The following is a 23,855-nucleotide window of genomic DNA, read 5'->3' as shown; positions in this document are numbered from 1 at the left end:
GGGGGTGGGGTGGAACGAGCAGCTGTCTACCCTTAGCAGGAGGGCTCCTGATTACATACCTCTCCTGCTGCTGCTGCTGCTGGCTGTCCAGCAGCAGACTGAAGGTGGCTGCTGCTGTGCACAGGTATATAAAGGCTCAGAGCCTATTATGACACGCGCAGCCAGCGTTCCATTGCCACATTCCATCTACTGCAGGCAGGATACCTGGCTGGCTGAATGACGCTGAGAAGCTCACAGAGACCGCCATAAGCAACAGTTTAACAGAATGCCACAGACTAATCAACCAAACTTTTTGGGTTGGGTTCTCTTTTATAGTCTGCAGGCATTAAATGAAAGAAGTCAGTGTTCCAGCAGAAGGAGACAACGTTTCAGAAAAGGCATTGTAGCAAACCAAAAAAGAAATTTTAAGCGCAGCAGAGTAACCAGCGCACATACCCGTTAGCTCAGGTGAGTTTAAAAGGCTGCTGTTGATAACAAGGGCATTTGCTAAATAGATGGTGTGTGTGCAACAATATACTGAAAGGTCAATTATATTGTGCAGCTTATCTCACCACCTGTAGTTATTTAGGTGAAAGCTCCAAAATGCTTGCCTAATATGTCTGTTTATCCAAAAGGAAGTAAAAAGGGAGAGCTAGAAAGATAGCATTGCATCACATTACATGGCAATGCAATGCACAGTTGCTGAAGTTGAACCAAAATGAGCTTGTAATCTGGCTTCTGCAACTTTGAACATGAAAAATCCAATGAGGAGAAGAAAAGCAAAGCCAAAGAGTCCATCCCAAAATCCGACAAACAAGCAAAATGAACAAAAAACATTGAATTCAATTCTTTCTGATTTTAGAAACTGCATTAAAGAAGGGGTGCACCGGTCCTGGAGATACTGCAATACCAGGTCAATGCGTGGAGTGGACAGAGCAAGCTCTTTTTCCATCTCCCTGTTCTAAAAATCCATTTAATATATGGTCCCCAGATAGGGGACGTATCAGATATTAAACTGATAAGAACAGATACTACACTTGATCTTAGCCAAAAGGCCGAGAAGCGATAACCAGAATTGGTTTCAAACTACGGAGCCACCCAAGGATCCTGAAAAGTCCATTTGTGGAGATGAGCTCCTGGACTCCCGTTAAGAAGACATGTTGTCAACCTCTAGATCCCTTACATGCCTGCACTTTTCGGCTTGCTGCTGCTGCAATCCACGCGTTTTAGATCTGCATAACTCCACCTCTTTAAACACAGCACCTTCACCCCCTGCTGTTCCCACCCGCCTCAACACCGTTGGAAGGGAGGAGAACCAATTAAGGCGGGGGGTGGGGTGGAACGAGCAGCTGTCTACCCTTAGCAGGAGGGCTCCTGATTACATACCTCTCCTGCTGCTGCTGCTGCTGGCTGTCCAGCAGCAGACTGAAGGTGGCTGCTGCTGTGCACAGGTATATAAAGGCTCAGAGCCTATTATGACACGCGCAGCCAGCGTTCCATTGCCACATTCCATCTACTGCAGGCAGGATACCTGGCTGGCTGAATGTCGCTGAGAAGCTCACAGAGACCGCCATAAGCAACAGTTTAACAGAATGCCACAGACTAATCAACCAAACTTTTTGGGTTGGGTTCTCTTTTATAGTCTGCAGGCATTAAATGAAAGAAGTCAGTGTTCCAGCAGAAGGAGACAACGTTTCAGAAAAGGCATTGTAGCAAACCAAAAAAGAAATTTTAAGCGCAGCAGAGTAACCAGCGCACATACCTGTTAGCTCAGGTGAGTTTAAAAGGCTGCTGTTGATAACAAGGGCATTTGCTAAATAGATGGTGTGTGTGCAACAATATACTGAAAGGTCAATTATATTGTGCAGCTTATCTCACCACCTGTAGTTATTTAGGTGAAAGCTCCAAAATGCTTGCCTAATATGTCTGTTTATCCAAAAGGAAGTAAAAAGGGAGAGCTAGAAAGATAGCATTGCATCACATTACATGGCAATGCAATGCACAGTTGCTGAAGTTGAACCAAAATGAGCTTGTAATCTGGCTTCTGCAACTTTGAACATGAAAAATCCAATGAGGAGAAGAAAAGCAAAGCCAAAGAGTCCATCCCAAAATCCGACAAACAAGCAAAATGAACAAAAAACATTGAATTCAATTCTTTCTGATTTTAGAAACTGCATTAAAGAAGGGGTGCACCGGTCCTGGAGATACTGCAATACCAGGTCAATGCGTGGAGTGGACAGAGCAAGCTCTTTTTCCATCTCCCTGTTCTAAAAATCCATTTAATATATGGTCCCCAGATAGGGGACGTATCAGATATTAAACTGATAAGAACAGATACTACACTTGATCTTAGCCAAAAGGCCGAGAAGCGATAACCAGAATTGGTTTCAAACTACGGAGCCACCCAAGGATCCTGAAAAGTCCATTTGTGGAGATGAGCTCCTGGACTCCCGTTAAGAAGACATGTTGTCAACCTCTAGATCCCTTACATGCCTGCACTTTTCGGCTTGCTGCTGCTGCAATCCACGCGTTTTAGATCTGCATAACTCCACCTCTTTAAACACAGCACCTTCACCCCCTGCTGTTCCCACCCGCCTCAACACCGTTGGAAGGGAGGAGAACCAATTAAGGCGGGGGGTGGGGTGGAACGAGCAGCTGTCTACCCTTAGCAGGAGGGCTCCTGATTACATACCTCTCCTGCTGCTGCTGCTGCTGGCTGTCCAGCAGCAGACTGAAGGTGGCTGCTGCTGTGCACAGGTATATAAAGGCTCAGAGCCTATTATGACACGCGCAGCCAGCGTTCCATTGCCACATTCCATCTACTGCAGGCAGGATACCTGGCTGGCTGAATGTCGCTGAGAAGCTCACAGAGACCGCCATAAGCAACAGTTTAACAGAATGCCACAGACTAATCAACCAAACTTTTTGGGTTGGGTTCTCTTTTATAGTCTGCAGGCATTAAATGAAAGAAGTCAGTGTTCCAGCAGAAGGAGACAACGTTTCAGAAAAGGCATTGTAGCAAACCAAAAAAGAAATTTTAAGCGCAGCAGAGTAACCAGCGCACATACCTGTTAGCTCAGGTGAGTTTAAAAGGCTGCTGTTGATAACAAGGGCATTTGCTAAATAGATGGTGTGTGTGCAACAATATACTGAAAGGTCAATTATATTGTGCAGCTTATCTCACCACCTGTAGTTATTTAGGTGAAAGCTCCAAAATGCTTGCCTAATATGTCTGTTTATCCAAAAGGAAGTAAAAAGGGAGAGCTAGAAAGATAGCATTGCATCACATTACATTGCAATGCAATGCACAGTTGCTGAAGTTGAACCAAAATGAGCTTGTAATCTGGCTTCTGCAACTTTGAACATGAAAAATCCAATGAGGAGAAGAAAAGCAAAGCCAAAGAGTCCATCCCAAAATCCGACAAACAAGCAAAATGAACAAAAAACATTGAATTCAATTCTTTCTGATTTTAGAAACTGCATTAAAGAAGGGGTGCACCGGTCCTGGAGATACTGCAATACCAGGTCAATGCGTGGAGTGGACAGAGCAAGCTCTTTTTCCATCTCCCTGTTCTAAAAATCCATTTAATATATGGTCCCCAGATAGGGGACGTATCAGATATTAAACTGATAAGAACAGATACTACACTTGATCTTAGCCAAAAGGCCGAGAAGCGATAACCAGAATTGGTTTCAAACTACGGAGCCACCCAAGGATCCTGAAAAGTCCATTTGTGGAGATGAGCTCCTGGACTCCCGTTAAGAAGACATGTTGTCAACCTCTAGATCCCTTACATGCCTGCACTTTTCGGCTTGCTGCTGCTGCAATCCACGCGTTTTAGATCTGCATAACTCCACCTCTTTAAACACAGCACCTTCACCCCCTGCTGTTCCCACCCGCCTCAACACCGTTGGAAGGGAGGAGAACCAATTAAGGCGGGGGGTGGGGTGGAACGAGCAGCTGTCTACCCTTAGCAGGAGGGCTCCTGATTACATACCTCTCCTGCTGCTGCTGCTGCTGGCTGTCCAGCAGCAGACTGAAGGTGGCTGCTGCTGTGCACAGGTATATAAAGGCTCAGAGCCTATTATGACACGCGCAGCCAGCGTTCCATTGCCACATTCCATCTACTGCAGGCAGGATACCTGGCTGGCTGAATGTCGCTGAGAAGCTCACAGAGACCGCCATAAGCAACAGTTTAACAGAATGCCACAGACTAATCAACCAAACTTTTTGGGTTGGGTTCTCTTTTATAGTCTGCAGGCATTAAATGAAAGAAGTCAGTGTTCCAGCAGAAGGAGACAACGTTTCAGAAAAGGCATTGTAGCAAACCAAAAAAGAAATTTTAAGCGCAGCAGAGTAACCAGCGCACATACCTGTTAGCTCAGGTGAGTTTAAAAGGCTGCTGTTGATAACAAGGGCATTTGCTAAATAGATGGTGTGTGTGCAACAATATACTGAAAGGTCAATTATATTGTGCAGCTTATCTCACCACCTGTAGTTATTTAGGTGAAAGCTCCAAAATGCTTGCCTAATATGTCTGTTTATCCAAAAGGAAGTAAAAAGGGAGAGCTAGAAAGATAGCATTGCATCACATTACATGGCAATGCAATGCACAGTTGCTGAAGTTGAACCAAAATGAGCTTGTAATCTGGCTTCTGCAACTTTGAACATGAAAAATCCAATGAGGAGAAGAAAAGCAAAGCCAAAGAGTCCATCCCAAAATCCGACAAACAAGCAAAATGAACAAAAAACATTGAATTCAATTCTTTCTGATTTTAGAAACTGCATTAAAGAAGGGGTGCACCGGTCCTGGAGATACTGCAATACCAGGTCAATGCGTGGAGTGGACAGAGCAAGCTCTTTTTCCATCTCCCTGTTCTAAAAATCCATTTAATATATGGTCCCCAGATAGGGGACGTATCAGATATTAAACTGATAAGAACAGATACTACACTTGATCTTAGCCAAAAGGCCGAGAAGCGATAACCAGAATTGGTTTCAAACTACGGAGCCACCCAAGGATCCTGAAAAGTCCATTTGTGGAGATGAGCTCCTGGACTCCCGTTAAGAAGACATGTTGTCAACCTCTAGATCCCTTACATGCCTGCACTTTTCGGCTTGCTGCTGCTGCAATCCACGCGTTTTAGATCTGCATAACTCCACCTCTTTAAACACAGCACCTTCACCCCCTGCTGTTCCCACCCGCCTCAACACCGTTGGAAGGGAGGAGAACCAATTAAGGCGGGGGGTGGGGTGGAACGAGCAGCTGTCTACCCTTAGCAGGAGGGCTCCTGATTACATACCTCTCCTGCTGCTGCTGCTGCTGGCTGTCCAGCAGCAGACTGAAGGTGGCTGCTGCTGTGCACAGGTATATAAAGGCTCAGAGCCTATTATGACACGCGCAGCCAGCGTTCCATTGCCACATTCCATCTACTGCAGGCAGGATACCTGGCTGGCTGAATGTCGCTGAGAAGCTCACAGAGACCGCCATAAGCAACAGTTTAACAGAATGCCACAGACTAATCAACCAAACTTTTTGGGTTGGGTTCTCTTTTATAGTCTGCAGGCATTAAATGAAAGAAGTCAGTGTTCCAGCAGAAGGAGACAACGTTTCAGAAAAGGCATTGTAGCAAACCAAAAAAGAAATTTTAAGCGCAGCAGAGTAACCAGCGCACATACCTGTTAGCTCAGGTGAGTTTAAAAGGCTGCTGTTGATAACAAGGGCATTTGCTAAATAGATGGTGTGTGTTCAACAATATACTGAAAGGTCAATTATATTGTGCAGCTTATCTCACCACCTGTAGTTATTTAGGTGAAAGCTCCAAAATGCTTGCCTAATATGTCTGTTTATCCAAAAGGAAGTAAAAAGGGAGAGCTAGAAAGATAGCATTGCATCACATTACATGGCAATGCAATGCACAGTTGCTGAAGTTGAACCAAAATGAGCTTGTAATCTGGCTTCTGCAACTTTGAACATGAAAAATCCAATGAGGAGAAGAAAAGCAAAGCCAAAGAGTCCATCCCAAAATCCGACAAACAAGCAAAATGAACAAAAAACATTGAATTCAATTCTTTCTGATTTTAGAAACTGCATTAAAGAAGGGGTGCACCGGTCCTGGAGATACTGCAATACCAGGTCAATGCGTGGAGTGGACAGAGCAAGCTCTTTTTCCATCTCCCTGTTCTAAAAATCCATTTAATATATGGTCCCCAGATAGGGGACGTATCAGATATTAAACTGATAAGAACAGATACTACACTTGATCTTAGCCAAAAGGCCGAGAAGCGATAACCAGAATTGGTTTCAAACTACGGAGCCACCCAAGGATCCTGAAAAGTCCATTTGTGGAGATGAGCTCCTGGACTCCCGTTAAGAAGACATGTTGTCAACCTCTAGATCCCTTACATGCCTGCACTTTTCGGCTTGCTGCTGCTGCAATCCACGCGTTTTAGATCTGCATAACTCCTCCTCTTTAAACACAGCACCTTCACCCCCTGCTGTTCCCACCCGCCTCAACACCGTTGGAAGGGAGGAGAACCAATTAAGGCGGGGGGTGGGGTGGAACGAGCAGCTGTCTACCCTTAGCAGGAGGGCTCCTGATTACATACCTCTCCTGCTGCTGCTGCTGCTGGCTGTCCAGCAGCAGACTGAAGGTGGCTGCTGCTGTGCACAGGTATATAAAGGCTCAGAGCCTATTATGACACGCGCAGCCAGCGTTCCATTGCCACATTCCATCTACTGCAGGCAGGATACCTGGCTGGCTGAATGTCGCTGAGAAGCTCACAGAGACCGCCATAAGCAACAGTTTAACAGAATGCCACAGACTAATCAACCAAACTTTTTGGGTTGGGTTCTCTTTTATAGTCTGCAGGCATTAAATGAAAGAAGTCAGTGTTCCAGCAGAAGGAGACAACGTTTCAGAAAAGGCATTGTAGCAAACCAAAAAAGAAATTTTAAGCGCAGCAGAGTAACCAGCGCACATACCTGTTAGCTCAGGTGAGTTTAAAAGGCTGCTGTTGATAACAAGGGCATTTGCTAAATAGATGGTGTGTGTGCAACAATATACTGAAAGGTCAATTATATTGTGCAGCTTATCTCACCACCTGTAGTTATTTAGGTGAAAGCTCCAAACTGCTTGCCTAATATGTCTGTTTATCCAAAAGGAAGTAAAAAGGGAGAGCTAGAAAGATAGCATTGCATCACATTACATGGCAATGCAATGCACAGTTGCTGAAGTTGAACCAAAATGAGCTTGTAATCTGGCTTCTGCAACTTTGAACATGAAAAATCCAATGAGGAGAAGAAAAGCAAAGCCAAAGAGTCCATCCCAAAATCCGACAAACAAGCAAAATGAACAAAAAACATTGAATTCAATTCTTTCTGATTTTAGAAACTGCATTAAAGAAGGGGTGCACCGGTCCTGGAGATACTGCAATACCAGGTCAATGCGTGGAGTGGACAGAGCAAGCTCTTTTTCCATCTCCCTGTTCTAAAAATCCATTTAATATATGGTCCCCAGATAGGGGACGTATCAGATATTAAACTGATAAGAACAGATACTACACTTGATCTTAGCCAAAAGGCCGAGAAGCGATAACCAGAATTGGTTTCAAACTACGGAGCCACCCAAGGATCCTGAAAAGTCCATTTGTGGAGATGAGCTCCTGGACTCCCGTTAAGAAGACATGTTGTCAACCTCTAGATCCCTTACATGCCTGCACTTTTCGGCTTGCTGCTGCTGCAATCCACGCGTTTTAGATCTGCATAACTCCACCTCTTTAAACACAGCACCTTCACCCCCTGCTGTTCCCACCCGCCTCAACACCGTTGGAAGGGAGGAGAACCAATTAAGGCGGGGGGTGGGGTGGAACGAGCAGCTGTCTACCCTTAGCAGGAGGGCTCCTGATTACATACCTCTCCTGCTGCTGCTGCTGCTGGCTGTCCAGCAGCAGACTGAAGGTGGCTGCTGCTGTGCACAGGTATATAAAGGCTCAGAGCCTATTATGACACGCGCAGCCAGCGTTCCATTGCCACATTCCATCTACTGCAGGCAGGATACCTGGCTAGCTGAATGTCGCTGAGAAGCTCACAGAGACCGCCATAAGCAACAGTTTAACAGAATGCCACAGACTAATCAACCAAACTTTTTGGGTTGGGTTCTCTTTTATAGTCTGCAGGCATTAAATGAAAGAAGTCAGTGTTCCAGCAGAAGGAGACAACGTTTCAGAAAAGGCATTGTAGCAAACCAAAAAAGAAATTTTAAGCGCAGCAGAGTAACCAGCGCACATACCTGTTAGCTCAGGTGAGTTTAAAAGGCTGCTGTTGATAACAAGGGCATTTGCTAAATAGATGGTGTGTGTGCAACAATATACTGAAAGGTCAATTATATTGTGCAGCTTATCTCACCACCTGTAGTTATTTAGGTGAAAGCTCCAAAATGCTTGCCTAATATGTCTGTTTATCCAAAAGGAAGTAAAAAGGGAGAGCTAGAAAGATAGCATTGCATCACATTACATGGCAATGCAATGCACAGTTGCTGAAGTTGAACCAAAATGAGCTTGTAATCTGGCTTCTGCAACTTTGAACATGAAAAATCCAATGAGGAGAAGAAAAGCAAAGCCAAAGAGTCCATCCCAAAATCCGACAAACAAGCAAAATGAACAAAAAACATTGAATTCAATTCTTTCTGATTTTAGAAACTGCATTAAAGAAGGGGTGCACCGGTCCTGGAGATACTGCAATACCAGGTCAATGCGTGGAGTGGACAGAGCAAGCTCTTTTTCCATCTCCCTGTTCTAAAAATCCATTTAATATATGGTCCCCAGATAGGGGACGTATCAGATATTAAACTGATAAGAACAGATACTACACTTGATCTTAGCCAAAAGGCCGAGAAGCGATAACCAGAATTGGTTTCAAACTACGGAGCCACCCAAGGATCCTGAAAAGTCCATTTGTGGAGATGAGCTCCTGGACTCCCGTTAAGAAGACATGTTGTCAACCTCTAGATCCCTTACATGCCTGCACTTTTCGGCTTGCTGCTGCTGCAATCCACGCGTTTTAGATCTGCATAACTCCACCTCTTTAAACACAGCAGCTTCACCCCCTGCTGTTCCCACCCGCCTCAACACCGTTGGAAGGGAGGAGAACCAATTAAGGTGGGGGGTGGGGTGGAACGAGCAGCTGTCTACCCTTAGCAGGAGGGCTCCTGATTACATACCTCTCCTGCTGCTGCTGCTGCTGGCTGTCCAGCAGCAGACTGAAGGTGGCTGCTGCTGTGCACAGGTATATAAAGGCTCAGAGCCTATTATGACACGCGCAGCCAGCGTTCCATTGCCACATTCCATCTACTGCAGGCAGGATACCTGGCTGGCTGAATGTCGCTGAGAAGCTCACAGAGACCGCCATAAGCAACAGTTTAACAGAATGCCACAGACTAATCAACCAAACTTTTTGGGTTGGGTTCTCTTTTATAGTCTGCAGGCATTAAATGAAAGAAGTCAGTGTTCCAGCAGAAGGAGACAACGTTTCAGAAAAGGCATTGTAGCAAACCAAAAAAGAAATTTTAAGCGCAGCAGAGTAACCAGCGCACATACCTGTTAGCTCAGGTGAGTTTAAAAGGCTGCTGTTGATAACAAGGGCATTTGCTAAATAGATGGTGTGTGTGCAACAATATACTGAAAGGTCAATTATATTGTGCAGCTTATCTCACCACCTGTAGTTATTTAGGTGAAAGCTCCAAAATGCTTGCCTAATATGTCTGTTTATCCAAAAGGAAGTAAAAAGGGAGAGCTAGAAAGATAGCATTGCATCACATTACATGGCAATGCAATGCACAGTTGCTGAAGTTGAACCAAAATGAGCTTGTAATCTGGCTTCTGCAACTTTGAACATGAAAAATCCAATGAGGAGAAGAAAAGCAAAGCCAAAGAGTCCATCCCAAAATCCGACAAACAAGCAAAATGAACAAAAAACATTGAATTCAATTCTTTCTGATTTTAGAAACTGCATTAAAGAAGGGGTGCACCGGTCCTGGAGATACTACAATACCAGATCAATGCGTGGAGTGGACAGAGCAAGCTCTTTTTCCATCTCCCTGTTCTAAAAATCCATTTAATATATGGTCCCCAGATAGGGGACGTATCAGATATTAAACTGATAAGAACAGATACTACACTTGATCTTAGCCAAAAGGCCGAGAAGCGATAACCAGAATTGGTTTCAAACTACGGAGCCACCCAAGGATCCTGAAAAGTCCATTTGTGGAGATGAGCTCCTGGACTCCCGTTAAGAAGACATGTTGTCAACCTCTAGATCCCTTACATGCCTGCACTTTTCGGCTTGCTGCTGCTGCAATCCACGCGTTTTAGATCTGCATAACTCCACCTCTTTAAACACAGCACCTTCACCCCCTGCTGTTCCCACCCGCCTCAACACCGTTGGAAGGGAGGAGAACCAATTAAGGCGGGGGGTGGGGTGGAACGAGCAGCTGTCTACCCTTAGCAGGAGGGCTCCTGATTACATACCTCTCCTGCTGCTGCTGCTGGCTGTCCAGCAGCAGACTGAAGGTGGCTGCTGCTGTGCACAGGTATATAAAGGCTCAGAGCCTATTATGACACGCGCAGCCAGCGTTCCATTGCCACATTCCATCTACTGCAGGCAGGATACCTGGCTGACTGAATGTCGCTGAGAAGCTCACAGAGACCGCCATAAGCAACAGTTTAACAGAATGCCACAGACTAATCAACCAAACTTTTTGGGTTGGGTTCTCTTTTATAGTCTGCAGGCATTAAATGAAAGAAGTCAGTGTTCCAGCAGAAGGAGACAACGTTTCAGAAAAGGCATTGTAGCAAACCAAAAAAGAAATTTTAAGCGCAGCAGAGTAACCAGCGCACATACCTGTTAGCTCAGGTGAGTTTAAAAGGCTGCTGTTGATAACAAGGGCATTTGCTAAATAGATGGTGTGTGTGCAACAATATACTGAAAGGTCAATTATATTGTGCAGCTTATCTCACCACCTGTAGTTATTTAGGTGAAAGCTCCAAAATGCTTGCCTAATATGTCTGTTTATCCAAAAGGAAGTAAAAAGGGAGAGCTAGAAAGATAGCATTGCATCACATTACATGGCAATGCAATGCACAGTTGCTGAAGTTGAACCAAAATGAGCTTGTAATCTGGCTTCTGCAACTTTGAACATGAAAAATCCAATGAGGAGAAGAAAAGCAAAGCCAAAGAGTCCATCCCAAAATCCGACAAACAAGCAAAATGAACAAAAAACATTGAATTCAATTCTTTCTGATTTTAGAAACTGCATTAAAGAAGGGGTGCACCGGTCCTGGAGATACCGCAATACCAGGTCAATGCGTGGAGTGGACAGAGCAAGCTCTTTTTCCATCTCCCTGTTCTAAAAATCCATTTAATATATGGTCCCCAGATAGGGGACGTATCAGATATTAAACTGATAAGAACAGATACTACACTTGATCTTAGCCAAAAGGCCGAGAAGCGATAACCAGAATTGGTTTCAAACTACGGAGCCACCCAAGGATCCTGAAAAGTCCATTTGTGGAGATGAGCTCCTGGACTCCCGTTAAGAAGACATGTTGTCAACCTCTAGATCCCTTACATGCCTGCACTTTTCGGCTTGCTGCTGCTGCAATCCACGCGTTTTAGATCTGCATAACTCCACCTCTTTAAACACAGCACCTTCACCCCCTGCTGTTCCCACCCGCCTCAACACCGTTGGAAGGGAGGAGAACCAATTAAGGCGGGGGGTGGGGTGGAACGAGCAGCTGTCTACCCTTAGCAGGAGGGCTCCTGATTACATACCGCCATAAGCAACAGTTTAACAGAATGCCACAGACTAATCAACCAAACTTTTTGGGTTGGGTTCTCTTTTATAGTCTGCAGGCATTAAATGAAAGAAGTCAGTGTTCCAGCAGAAGGAGACAACGTTTCAGAAAAGGCATTGTAGCAAACCAAAAAAGAAATTTTAAGCGCAGCAGAGTAACCAGCGCACATACCTGTTAGCTCAGGTGAGTTTAAAAGGCTGCTGTTGATAACAAGGGCATTTGCTAAATAGATGGTGTGTGTGCAACAATATACTGAAAGGTCAATTATATTGTGCAGCTTATCTCACCACCTGTAGTTATTTAGGTGAAAGCTCCAAAATGCTTGCCTAATATGTCTGTTTATCCAAAAGGAAGTAAAAAGGGAGAGCTAGAAAGATAGCATTGCATCACATTACATGGCAATGCAATGCACAGTTGCTGAAGTTGAACCAAAATGAGCTTGTAATCTGGCTTCTGCAACTTTGAACATGAAAAATCCAATGAGGAGAAGAAAAGCAAAGCCAAAGAGTCCATCCCAAAATCCGACAAACAAGCAAAATGAACAAAAAACATTGAATTCAATTCTTTCTGATTTTAGAAACTGCATTAAAGAAGGGGTGCACCGGTCCTGGAGATACTGCAATACCAGGTCAATGCGTGGAGTGGACAGAGCAAGCTCTTTTTCCATCTCCCTGTTCTAAAAATCCATTTAATATATGGTCCCCAGATAGGGGACGTATCAGATATTAAACTGATAAGAACAGATACTACACTTGATCTTAGCCAAAAGGCCGAGAAGCGATAACCAGAATTGGTTTCAAACTACGGAGCCACCCAAGGATCCTGAAAAGTCCATTTGTGGAGATGAGCTCCTGGACTCCCGTTAAGAAGACATGTTGTCAACCTCTAGATCCCTTACATGCCTGCACTTTTCGGCTTGCTGCTGCTGCAATCCACGCGTTTTAGATCTGCATAACTCCACCTCTTTAAACACAGCACCTTCACCCCCTGCTGTTCCCACCCGCCTCAACACCGTTGGAAGGGAGGAGAACCAATTAAGGCGGGGGGTGGGGTGGAACGAGCAGCTGTCTACCCTTAGCAGGAGGGCTCCTGATTACATACCTCTCCTGCTGCTGCTGCTGCTGGCTGTCCAGCAGCAGACTGAAGGTGGCTGCTGCTGTGCACAGGTATATAAAGGCTCAGAGCCTATTATGACACGCGCAGCCAGCGTTCCATTGCCACATTCCATCTACTGCAGGCAGGATACCTGGCTGGCTGAATGTCGCTGAGAAGCTCACAGAGACCGCCATAAGCAACAGTTTAACAGAATGCCACAGACTAATCAACCAAACTTTTTGGGTTGGGTTCTCTTTTATAGTCTGCAGGCATTAAATGAAAGAAGTCAGTGTTCCAGCAGAAGGAGACAACGTTTCAGAAAAGGCATTGTAGCAAACCAAAAAAGAAATTTTAAGCGCAGCAGAGTAACCAGCGCACATACCTGTTAGCTCAGGTGAGTTTAAAAGGCTGCTGTTGATAACAAGGGCATTTGCTAAATAGATGGTGTGTGTGCAACAATATACTGAAAGGTCAATTATATTGTGCAGCTTATCTCACCACCTGTAGTTATTTAGGTGAAAGCTCCAAAATGCTTGCCTAATATGTCTGTTTATCCAAAAGGAAGTAAAAAGGGAGAGCTAGAAAGATAGCATTGCATCACATTACATGGCAATGCAATGCACAGTTGCTGAAGTTGAACTAAAATGAGCTTGTAATCTGGATTCTGCAACTTTGAACATGAAAAATCCAATGAGGAGAAGAAAAGCAAAGCCAAAGAGTCCATCCCAAAATCCGACAAACAAGCAAAATGAACAAAAAACATTGAATTCAATTCTTTCTGATTTTAGAAACTGCATTAAAGAAGGGGTGCACCGGTCCTGGAGATACTGCAATACCAGGTCAATGCGTGGAGTGGACAGAGGAAGCTCTTTTTCCATCTCCCTGTTCTAAAAATCCATTTAATATATGGTCCCCAGATAGGGGACGTATCAGATATTAAACTGATAAGAACAGATACTACACTTGATCTTAGCCAAAAGGCCGAGAAGCGATAACCAGAATTGGTTTCAAACTACGGAGCCACCCAAGGATCCTGAAAAGTCCATTTGTGGAGATGAGCTCCTGGACTCCCGTTAAGAAGACATGTTGTCAACCTCTAGATCCCTTACATGCCTGCACTTTTCGGCTTGCTGCTGCTGCAATCCACGCGTTTTAGATCTGCATAACTCCACCTCTTTAAACACAGCACCTTCACCCCCTGCTGTTCCCACCCGCCTCAACACCGTTGGAAGGGAGGAGAACCAATTAAGGCGGGGGGTGGGGTGGAACGAGCAGCTGTCTACCCTTAGCAGGAGGGCTCCTGATTACATATCTCTCCTGCTGCTGCTGCTGCTGGCTGTCCAGCAGCAGACTGAAGGTGGCTGCTGCTGTGCACAGGTATATAAAGGCTCAGAGCCTATTATGACACGCGCAGCCAGCGTTCCATTGCCACATTCCATCTACTGCAGGCAGGATACCTGGCTGGCTGAATGTCGCTGAGAAGCTCACAGAGACCGCCATAAGCAACAGTTTAACAGAATGCCACAGACTAATCAACCAAACTTTTTGGGTTGGGTTCTCTTTTATAGTCTGCAGGCATTAAATGAAAGAAGTCAGTGTTCCAGCAGAAGGAGACAACGTTTCAGAAAAGGCATTGTAGCAAACCAAAAAAGAAATTTTAAGCGCAGCAGAGTAACCAGCGCACATACCTGTTAGCTCAGGTGAGTTTAAAAGGCTGCTGTTGATAACAAGGGCATTTGCTAAATAGATGGTGTGTGTGCAACAATATACTGAAAGGTCAATTATATTGTGCAGCTTATCTCACCACCTGTAGTTATTTAGGTGAAAGCTCCAAAATGCTTGCCTAATATGTCTGTTTATCCAAAAGGAAGTAAAAAGGGAGAGCTAGAAAGATAGCATTGCATCACATTACATGGCAATGCAATGCACAGTTGCTGAAGTTGAACCAAAATGAGCTTGTAATCTGGCTTCTGCAACTTTGAACATGAAAAATCCAATGAGGAGAAGAAAAGCAAAGCCAAAGAGTCCATCCCAAAATCCGACAAACAAGCAAAATGAACAAAAAACATTGAATTCAATTCTTTCTGATTTTAGAAACTGCATTAAAGAAGGGGTGCACCGGTCCTGGAGATACTGCAATACCAGGTCAATGCGTGGAGTGGACAGAGCAAGCTCTTTTTCCATCTCCCTGTTCTAAAAATCCATTTAATATATGGTCCCCAGATAGGGGACGTATCAGATATTAAACTGATAAGAACAGATACTACACTTGATCTTAGCCAAAAGGCCGAGAAGCGATAACCAGAATTGGTTTCAAACTACGGAGCCACCCAAGGATCCTGAAAAGTCCATTTGTGGAGATGAGCTCCTGGACTCCCGTTAAGAAGACATGTTGTCAACCTCTAGATCCCTTACATGCCTGCACTTTTCGGCTTGCTGCTGCTGCAATCCACGCGTTTTAGATCTGCATAACTCCACCTCTTTAAACACAGCACCTTCACCCCCTGCTGTTCCCACCCGCCTCAACACCGTTGGAAGGGAGGAGAACCAATTAAGGCGGGGGGTGGGGTGGAACGAGCAGCTGTCTACCCTTAGCAGGAGGGCTCCTGATTACATACCTCTCCTGCTGCTGCTGCTGCTGGCTGTCCAGCAGCAGACTGAAGGTGGCTGCTGCTGTGCACAGGTATATAAAGGCTCAGAGCCTATTATGACACGCGCAGCCAGCGTTCCATTGCCACATTCCATCTACTGCAGGCAGGATACCTGGCTGGCTGAATGTCGCTGAGAAGCTCACAGAGACCGCCATAAGCAACAGTTTAACAGAATGCCACAGACTAATCAACCAAACTTTTTGGGTTGGGTTCTCTTTTATAGTCTGCAGGCATTAAATGAAAGAAGTCAGTGTTCCAGCAGAAGGAGACAACGTTTCAGAAAAGGCATTGTAGCAAACCAAAAAAGAAATTTTAAGCGCAGCAGAGTAACCAGCGCACATACCTGTTAGCTCAGGTGAGTTTAAAAGGCTGCTGTTGATAACAAGGGCATTTGCTAAATAGATGGTGTGTGTGCAACAATATACTGAAAGGTCAATTATATTGTGCAGCTTATCTCACCACCTGTAGTTATTTAGGTGAAAGCTCCAAAATGCTTGCCTAATATGTCTGTTTATCCAAAAGGAAGTAAAAAGGGAGAGCTAGAAAGATAGCATTGCATCACATTACATGGCAATGCAATGCACAGTTGCTGAAGTTGAACCAAAATGAGCTTGTAATCTGGCTTCTGCAACTTTGAACATGAAAAATCCAATGAGGAGAAGAAAAGCAAAGCCAAAGAGTCCATCCCAAAATCCGACAAACAAGCAAAATGAACAAAAAACATTGAATTCAATTCTTTCTGATTTTAGAAACTGCATTAAAGAAGGGGTGCACCGGTCCTGGAGATACTGCAATACCAGGTCAATGCGTGGAGTGGACAGAGCAAGCTCTTTTTCCATCTCCCTGTTCTAAAAATCCATTTAATATATGGTCCCCAGATAGGGGACGTATCAGATATTAAACTGATAAGAACAGATACTACACTTGATCTTAGCCAAAAGGCCGAGAAGCGATAACCAGAATTGGTTTCAAACTACGGAGCCACCCAAGGATCCTGAAAAGTCCATTTGTGGAGATGAGCTCCTGGACTCCCGTTAAGAAGACATGTTGTCAACCTCTAGATCCCTTACATGCCTGCACTTTTCGGCTTGCTGCTGCTGCAATCCACGCGTTTTAGATCTGCATAACTCCACCTCTTTAAACACAGCACCTTCACCCCCTGCTGTTCCCACCCGCCTCAACACCGTTGGAAGGGAGGAGAACCAATTAAGGCGGGGGGTGGGGTGGAACGAGCAGCTGTCTACCCTTAGCAGGAGGGCTCCTGATTACATACCTCTCCTGCTGCTGCTGCTGCTGGCTGTCCAGCAGCAGACTGAAGGTGGCTGCTGCTGTGCACAGGTATATAAAGGCTCAGAGCCTATTATGACACGCGCAGCCAGCGTTCCATTGCCACATTCCATCTACTGCAGGCAGGATACCTGGCTGGCTGAATGTCGCTGAGAAGCTCACAGAGACCGCCATAAGCAACAGTTTAACAGAATGCCACAGACTAATCAACCAAACTTTTTGGGTTGGGTTCTCTTTTATAGTCTGCAGGCATTAAATGAAAGAAGTCAGTGTTCCAGCAGAAGGAGACAACGTTTCAGAAAAGGCATTGTAGCAAACCAAAAAAGAAATTTTAAGCGCAGCAGAGTAACCAGCGCACATACCTGTTAGCTCAGGTGAGTTTAAAAGGCTGCTGTTGATAACAAGGGCATTTGCTAAATAGATGGTGTGTGTGCAACAATATACTGAAAGGTCAATTATATTGTGCAGCTTATCTCACCACCTGTAGTTATTTAGGTGAAAGCTCCAAAATGCTTGCCTAATATGTCTGTTTATCCAAAAGGAAGTAAAAAGGGAGAGCTAGAAAGATAGCATTGCATCACATTACATGGCAATGCAATGCACAGTTGCTGAAGTTGAACTAAAATGAGCTTGTAATCTGGATTCTGCAACTTTGAACATGAAAAATCCAATGAGGAGAAGAAAAGCAAAGCCAAAGAGTCCATCCCAAAATCCGACAAACAAGCAAAATGAACAAAAAACATTGAATTCAATTCTTTCTGATTTTAGAAACTGCATTAAAGAAGGGGTGCACCGGTCCTGGAGATACTGCAATACCAGGTCAATGCGTGGAGTGGACAGAGGAAGCTCTTTTTCCATCTCCCTGTTCTAAAAATCCATTTAATATATGGTCCCCAGATAGGGGACGTATCAGATATTAAACTGATAAGAACAGATACTACACTTGATCTTAGCCAAAAGGCCGAGAAGCGATAACCAGAATTGGTTTCAAACTACGGAGCCACCCAAGGATCCTGAAAAGTCCATTTGTGGAGATGAGCTCCTGGACTCCCGTTAAGAAGACATGTTGTCAACCTCTAGATCCCTTACATGCCTGCACTTTTCGGCTTGCTGCTGCTGCAATCCACGCGTTTTAGATCTGCATAACTCCACCTCTTTAAACACAGCACCTTCACCCCCTGCTGTTCCCACCCGCCTCAACACCGTTGGAAGGGAGGAGAACCAATTAAGGCGGGGGGTGGGGTGGAACGAGCAGCTGTCTACCCTTAGCAGGAGGGCTCCTGATTACATATCTCTCCTGCTGCTGCTGCTGCTGGCTGTCCAGCAGCAGACTGAAGGTGGCTGCTGCTGTGCACAGGTATATAAAGGCTCAGAGCCTATTATGACACGCGCAGCCAGCGTTCCATTGCCACATTCCATCTACTGCAGGCAGGATACCTGGCTGGCTGAATGTCGCTGAGAAGCTCACAGAGACCGCCATAAGCAACAGTTTAACAGAATGCCACAGACTAATCAACCAAACTTTTTGGGTTGGGTTCTCTTTTATAGTCTGCAGGCATTAAATGAAAGAAGTCAGTGTTCCAGCAGAAGGAGACAACGTTTCAGAAAAGGCATTGTAGCAAACCAAAAAAGAAATTTTAAGCGCAGCAGAGTAACCAGCGCACATACCTGTTAGCTCAGGTGAGTTTAAAAGGCTGCTGTTGATAACAAGGGCATTTGCTAAATAGATGGTGTGTGTGCAACAATATACTGAAAGGTCAATTATATTGTGCAGCTTATCTCACCACCTGTAGTTATTTAGGTGAAAGCTCCAAAATGCTTGCCTAATATGTCTGTTTATCCAAAAGGAAGTAAAAAGGGAGAGCTAGAAAGATAGCATTGCATCACATTACATGGCAATGCAATGCACAGTTGCTGAAGTTGAACCAAAATGAGCTTGTAATCTGGCTTCTGCAACTTTGAACATGAAAAATCCAATGAGGAGAAGAAAAGCAAAGCCAAAGAGTCCATCCCAAAATCCGACAAACAAGCAAAATGAACAAAAAACATTGAATTCAATTCTTTCTGATTTTAGAAACTGCATTAAAGAAGGGGTGCACCGGTCCTGGAGATACTGCAATACCAGGTCAATGCGTGGAGTGGACAGAGCAAGCTCTTTTTCCATCTCCCTGTTCTAAAAATCCATTTAATATATGGTCCCCAGATAGGGGACGTATCAGATATTAAACTGATAAGAACAGATACTACACTTGATCTTAGCCAAAAGGCCGAGAAGCGATAACCAGAATTGGTTTCAAACTACGGAGCCACCCAAGGATCCTGAAAAGTCCATTTGTGGAGATGAGCTCCTGGACTCCCGTTAAGAAGACATGTTGTCAACCTCTAGATCCCTTACATGCCTGCACTTTTCGGCTTGCTGCTGCTGCAATCCACGCGTTTTAGATCTGCATAACTCCACCTCTTTAAACACAGCACCTTCACCCCCTGCTGTTCCCACCCGCCTCAACACCGTTGGAAGGGAGGAGAACCAATTAAGGCGGGGGGTGGGGTGGAACGAGCAGCTGTCTACCCTTAGCAGGAGGGCTCCTGATTACATACCTCTCCTGCTGCTGCTGCTGCTGGCTGTCCAGCAGCAGACTGAAGGTGGCTGCTGCTGTGCACAGGTATATAAAGGCTCAGAGCCTATTATGACACGCGCAGCCAGCGTTCCATTGCCACATTCCATCTACTGCAGGCAGGATACCTGGCTGGCTGAATGTCGCTGAGAAGCTCACAGAGACCGCCATAAGCAACAGTTTAACAGAATGCCACAGACTAATCAACCAAACTTTTTGGGTTGGGTTCTCTTTTATAGTCTGCAGGCATTAAATGAAAGAAGTCAGTGTTCCAGCAGAAGGAGACAACGTTTCAGAAAAGGCATTGTAGCAAACCAAAAAAGAAATTTTAAGCGCAGCAGAGTAACCAGCGCACATACCTGTTAGCTCAGGTGAGTTTAAAAGGCTGCTGTTGATAACAAGGGCATTTGCTAAATAGATGGTGTGTGTGCAACAATATACTGAAAGGTCAATTATATTGTGCAGCTTATCTCACCACCTGTAGTTATTTAGGTGAAAGCTCCAAAATGCTTGCCTAATATGTCTGTTTATCCAAAAGGAAGTAAAAAGGGAGAGCTAGAAAGATAGCATTGCATCACATTACATGGCAATGCAATGCACAGTTGCTGAAGTTGAACCAAAATGAGCTTGTAATCTGGCTTCTGCAACTTTGAACATGAAAAATCCAATGAGGAGAAGAAAAGCAAAGCCAAAGAGTCCATCCCAAAATCCGACAAACAAGCAAAATGAACAAAAAACATTGAATTCAATTCTTTCTGATTTTAGAAACTGCATTAAAGAAGGGGTGCACCGGTCCTGGAGATACTGCAATACCAGGTCAATGCGTGGAGTGGACAGAGCAAGCTCTTTTTCCATCTCCCTGTTCTAAAAATCCATTTAATATATGGTCCCCAGATAGGGGACGTATCAGATATTAAACTGATAAGAACAGATACTACACTTGATCTTAGCCAAAAGGCCGAGAAGCGATAACCAGAATTGGTTTCAAACTACGGAGCCACCCAAGGATCCTGAAAAGTCCATTTGTGGAGATGAGCTCCTGGACTCCCGTTAAGAAGACATGTTGTCAACCTCTAGATCCCTTACATGCCTGCACTTTTCGGCTTGCTGCTGCTGCAATCCACGCGTTTTAGATCTGCATAACTCCACCTCTTTAAACACAGCACCTTCACCCCCTGCTGTTCCCACCCGCCTCAACACCGTTGGAAGGGAGGAGAACCAATTAAGGCGGGGGGTGGGGTGGAACGAGCAGCTGTCTACCCTTAGCAGGAGGGCTCCTGATTACATACCTCTCCTGCTGCTGCTGCTGCTGGCTGTCCAGCAGCAGACTGAAGGTGGCTGCTGCTGTGCACAGGTATATAAAGGCTCAGAGCCTATTATGACACGCGCAGCCAGCGTTCCATTGCCACATTCCATCTACTGCAGGCAGGATACCTGGCTGGCTGAATGTCGCTGAGAAGCTCACAGAGACCGCCATAAGCAACAGTTTAACAGAATGCCACAGACTAATCAACCAAACTTTTTGGGTTGGGTTCTCTTTTATAGTCTGCAGGCATTAAATGAAAGAAGTCAGTGTTCCAGCAGAAGGAGACAACGTTTCAGAAAAGGCATTGTAGCAAACCAAAAAAGAAATTTTAAGCGCAGCAGAGTAACCAGCGCACATACCTGTTAGCTCAGGTGAGTTTAAAAGGCTGCTGTTGATAACAAGGGCATTTGCTAAATAGATGGTGTGTGTGCAACAATATACTGAAAGGTCAATTATATTGTGCAGCTTATCTCACCACCTGTAGTTATTTAGGTGAAAGCTCCAAAATGCTTGCCTAATATGTCTGTTTATCCAAAAGGAAGTAAAAAGGGAGAGCTAGAAAGATAGCATTGCATCACATTACATGGCAATGCAATGCACAGTTGCTGAAGTTGAACCAAAATGAGCTTGTAATCTGGCTTCTGCAACTTTGAACATGAAAAATCCAATGAGGAGAAGAAAAGCAAAGCCAAAGAGTCCATCCCAAAATCCGACAAACAAGCAAAATGAACAAAAAACATTGAATTCAATTCTTTCTGATTTTAGAAACTGCATTAAAGAAGGGGTGCACCGGTCCTGGAGATACTGCAATACCAGGTCAATGCGTGGAGTGGACAGAGCAAGCTCTTTTTCCATCTCCCTGTTCTAAAAATCCATTTAATATATGGTCCCCAGATAGGGGACGTATCAGATATTAAACTGATAAGAACAGATACTACACTTGATCTTAGCCAAAAGGCCGAGAAGCGATAACCAGAATTGGTTTCAAACTACGGAGCCACCCAAGGATCCTGAAAAGTCCATTTGTGGAGATGAGCTCCTGGACTCCCGTTAAGAAGACATGTTGTCAACCTCTAGATCCCTTACATGCCTGCACTTTTCGGCTTGCTGCTGCTGCAATCCACGCGTTTTAGATCTGCATAACTCCACCTCTTTAAACACAGCACCTTCACCCCCTGCTGTTCCCACCCGCCTCAACACCGTTGGAAGGGAGGAGAACCAATTAAGGCGGGGGGTGGGGTGGAACGAGCAGCTGTCTACCCTTAGCAGGAGGGCTCCTGATTACATACCTCTCCTGCTGCTGCTGCTGCTGGCTGTTCAGCAGCAGACTGAAGGTGGCTGCTGCTGTGCACAGGTATATAAAGGCTCATAGCCTATTATGACACGCGCAGCCAGCGTTCCATTGCCACATTCCATCTACTGCAGGCAGGATACCTGGCTGGCTGAATGTCGCTGAGAAGCTCACAGAGACCGCCATAAGCAACAGTTTAACAGAATGCCACAGACTAATCAACCAAACTTTTTGGGTTGGGTTCTCTTTTATAGTCTGCAGGCATTAAATGAAAGAAGTCAGTGTTCCAGCAGAAGGAGACAACGTTTCAGAAAAGGCATTGTAGCAAACCAAAAAAGAAATTTTAAGCGCAGCAGAGTAACCAGCGCACATACCTGTTAGCTCAGGTGAGTTTAAAAGGCTGCTGTTGATAACAAGGGCATTTGCTAAATAGATGGTGTGTGTGCAACAATATACTGAAAGGTCAATTATATTGTGCAGCTTATCTCACCACCTGTAGTTATTTAGGTGAAAGCTCCAAAATGCTTGCCTAATATGTCTGTTTATCCAAAAGGAAGTAAAAAGGGAGAGCTAGAAAGATAGCATTGCATCACATTACATGGCAATGCAATGCACAGTTGCTGAAGTTGAACCAAAATGAGCTTGTAATCTGGCTTCTGCAACTTTGAACATGAAAAATCCAATGAGGAGAAGAAAAGCAAAGCCAAAGAGTCCATCCCAAAATCCGACAAACAAGCAAAATGAACAAAAAACATTGAATTCAATTCTTTCTGATTTTAGAAACTGCATTAAAGAAGGGGTGCACCGGTCCTGGAGATACTGCAATACCAGGTCAATGCGTGGAGTGGACAGAGCAAGCTCTTTTTCCATCTCCCTGTTCTAAAAATCCATTTAATATATGGTCCCCAGATAGGGGACGTATCAGATATTAAACTGATAAGAACAGATACTACACTTGATCTTAGCCAAAAGGCCGAGAAGCGATAACCAGAATTGGTTTCAAACTACGGAGCCACCCAAGGATCCTGAAAAGTCCATTTGTGGAGATGAGCTCCTGGACTCCCGTTAAGAAGACATGTTGTCAACCTCTAGATCCCTTACATGCCTGCACTTTTCGGCTTGCTGCTGCTGCAATCCACGCGTTTTAGATCTGCATAACTCCACCTCTTTAAACACAGCACCTTCACCCCCTGCTGTTCCCACCCGCCTCAACACCGTTGGAAGGGAGGAGAACCAATTAAGGCGGGGGGTGGGGTGGAACGAGCAGCTGTCTACCCTTAGCAGGAGGGCTCCTGATTACATACCTCTCCTGCTGCTGCTGCTGCTGGCTGTCCAGCAGCAGACTGAAGGTGGCTGCTGCTGTGCACAGGTATATAAAGGCTCAGAGCCTATTATGACACGCGCAGCCAGCGTTCCATTGCCACATTCCATCTACTGCAGGCAGGATACCTGGCTGGCTGAATGTCGCTGAGAAGCTCACAGAGACCGCCATAAGCAACAGTTTAACAGAATGCCACAGACTAATCAACCAAACTTTTTGGGTTGGGTTCTCTTTTATAGTCTGCAGGCATTAAATGAAAGAAGTCAGTGTTCCAGCAGAAGGAGACAACGTTTCAGAAAAGGCATTGTAGCAAACCAAAAAAGAAATTTTAAGCGCAGCAGAGTAACCAGCGCACATACCTGTTAGCTCAGGTGAGTTTAAAAGGCTGCTGTTGATAACAAGGGCATTTGCTAAATAGATGGTGTGTGTGCAACAATATACTGAAAGGTCAATTAT

General features: G+C 44.9%; 18 non-coding genes across 18 annotated transcripts; all 18 read right to left on the bottom strand.

The window, feature by feature from the left end:
• Positions 1 to 855: 855 nt before the first annotated feature.
• Positions 856 to 1,046, bottom strand: LOC141274266 (U2 spliceosomal RNA). Its single transcript, XR_012322549.1, has one exon. It is a non-coding gene; the product is annotated as a U2 spliceosomal RNA (small nuclear RNA).
• A 1,115-nt stretch (positions 1,047 to 2,161) lies between these two features.
• Positions 2,162 to 2,352, bottom strand: LOC141274265 (U2 spliceosomal RNA). The gene has a single exon (XR_012322548.1). It is a non-coding gene; the product is annotated as a U2 spliceosomal RNA (small nuclear RNA).
• Positions 2,353 to 3,467: 1,115 nt separating this feature from the next.
• LOC141274264 (U2 spliceosomal RNA) lies at positions 3,468 to 3,658 on the bottom strand. Its single transcript, XR_012322547.1, has one exon. It is a non-coding gene; the product is annotated as a U2 spliceosomal RNA (small nuclear RNA).
• A 1,115-nt stretch (positions 3,659 to 4,773) lies between these two features.
• On the bottom strand, positions 4,774 to 4,964 carry LOC141274263 (U2 spliceosomal RNA). Its single transcript, XR_012322546.1, has one exon. It is a non-coding gene; the product is annotated as a U2 spliceosomal RNA (small nuclear RNA).
• A 1,115-nt stretch (positions 4,965 to 6,079) lies between these two features.
• LOC141274260 (U2 spliceosomal RNA) lies at positions 6,080 to 6,270 on the bottom strand. The gene has a single exon (XR_012322544.1). It is a non-coding gene; the product is annotated as a U2 spliceosomal RNA (small nuclear RNA).
• A 1,115-nt stretch (positions 6,271 to 7,385) lies between these two features.
• Positions 7,386 to 7,576, bottom strand: LOC141274259 (U2 spliceosomal RNA). The gene has a single exon (XR_012322543.1). It is a non-coding gene; the product is annotated as a U2 spliceosomal RNA (small nuclear RNA).
• Positions 7,577 to 8,691: 1,115 nt separating this feature from the next.
• LOC141274258 (U2 spliceosomal RNA) lies at positions 8,692 to 8,882 on the bottom strand. The gene has a single exon (XR_012322542.1). It is a non-coding gene; the product is annotated as a U2 spliceosomal RNA (small nuclear RNA).
• A 1,115-nt stretch (positions 8,883 to 9,997) lies between these two features.
• Positions 9,998 to 10,188, bottom strand: LOC141149933 (U2 spliceosomal RNA). Its single transcript, XR_012246211.1, has one exon. It is a non-coding gene; the product is annotated as a U2 spliceosomal RNA (small nuclear RNA).
• Positions 10,189 to 11,300: 1,112 nt separating this feature from the next.
• Positions 11,301 to 11,491, bottom strand: LOC141149755 (U2 spliceosomal RNA). The gene has a single exon (XR_012246041.1). It is a non-coding gene; the product is annotated as a U2 spliceosomal RNA (small nuclear RNA).
• Positions 11,492 to 12,424: 933 nt separating this feature from the next.
• LOC141274257 (U2 spliceosomal RNA) lies at positions 12,425 to 12,615 on the bottom strand. The gene has a single exon (XR_012322541.1). It is a non-coding gene; the product is annotated as a U2 spliceosomal RNA (small nuclear RNA).
• Positions 12,616 to 13,730: 1,115 nt separating this feature from the next.
• Positions 13,731 to 13,921, bottom strand: LOC141150025 (U2 spliceosomal RNA). The gene has a single exon (XR_012246298.1). It is a non-coding gene; the product is annotated as a U2 spliceosomal RNA (small nuclear RNA).
• A 1,115-nt stretch (positions 13,922 to 15,036) lies between these two features.
• Positions 15,037 to 15,227, bottom strand: LOC141274256 (U2 spliceosomal RNA). The gene has a single exon (XR_012322540.1). It is a non-coding gene; the product is annotated as a U2 spliceosomal RNA (small nuclear RNA).
• A 1,115-nt stretch (positions 15,228 to 16,342) lies between these two features.
• On the bottom strand, positions 16,343 to 16,533 carry LOC141274255 (U2 spliceosomal RNA). Its single transcript, XR_012322539.1, has one exon. It is a non-coding gene; the product is annotated as a U2 spliceosomal RNA (small nuclear RNA).
• Positions 16,534 to 17,648: 1,115 nt separating this feature from the next.
• On the bottom strand, positions 17,649 to 17,839 carry LOC141150024 (U2 spliceosomal RNA). Its single transcript, XR_012246297.1, has one exon. It is a non-coding gene; the product is annotated as a U2 spliceosomal RNA (small nuclear RNA).
• A 1,115-nt stretch (positions 17,840 to 18,954) lies between these two features.
• LOC141274254 (U2 spliceosomal RNA) lies at positions 18,955 to 19,145 on the bottom strand. The gene has a single exon (XR_012322538.1). It is a non-coding gene; the product is annotated as a U2 spliceosomal RNA (small nuclear RNA).
• A 1,115-nt stretch (positions 19,146 to 20,260) lies between these two features.
• LOC141274253 (U2 spliceosomal RNA) lies at positions 20,261 to 20,451 on the bottom strand. Its single transcript, XR_012322537.1, has one exon. It is a non-coding gene; the product is annotated as a U2 spliceosomal RNA (small nuclear RNA).
• A 1,115-nt stretch (positions 20,452 to 21,566) lies between these two features.
• On the bottom strand, positions 21,567 to 21,757 carry LOC141274252 (U2 spliceosomal RNA). Its single transcript, XR_012322536.1, has one exon. It is a non-coding gene; the product is annotated as a U2 spliceosomal RNA (small nuclear RNA).
• A 1,115-nt stretch (positions 21,758 to 22,872) lies between these two features.
• Positions 22,873 to 23,063, bottom strand: LOC141274251 (U2 spliceosomal RNA). Its single transcript, XR_012322535.1, has one exon. It is a non-coding gene; the product is annotated as a U2 spliceosomal RNA (small nuclear RNA).
• Between the last annotated feature and the right edge of the window lie 792 nt (positions 23,064 to 23,855).

The sequence above is a fragment of the Phyllobates terribilis genome, unplaced genomic scaffold (assembly GCF_046119375.1).
Source record: "Phyllobates terribilis strain yellow unplaced genomic scaffold, ASM4611937v1 Scaffold_5__5_contigs__length_657084704, whole genome shotgun sequence".
In the NCBI taxonomy this organism is placed as follows: Eukaryota; Metazoa; Chordata; class Amphibia; order Anura; family Dendrobatidae; genus Phyllobates; species Phyllobates terribilis.
The sequence above is the reverse complement of the archived record's forward strand: the minus strand, read 5'-3'. Positions and strand labels throughout refer to the sequence as shown.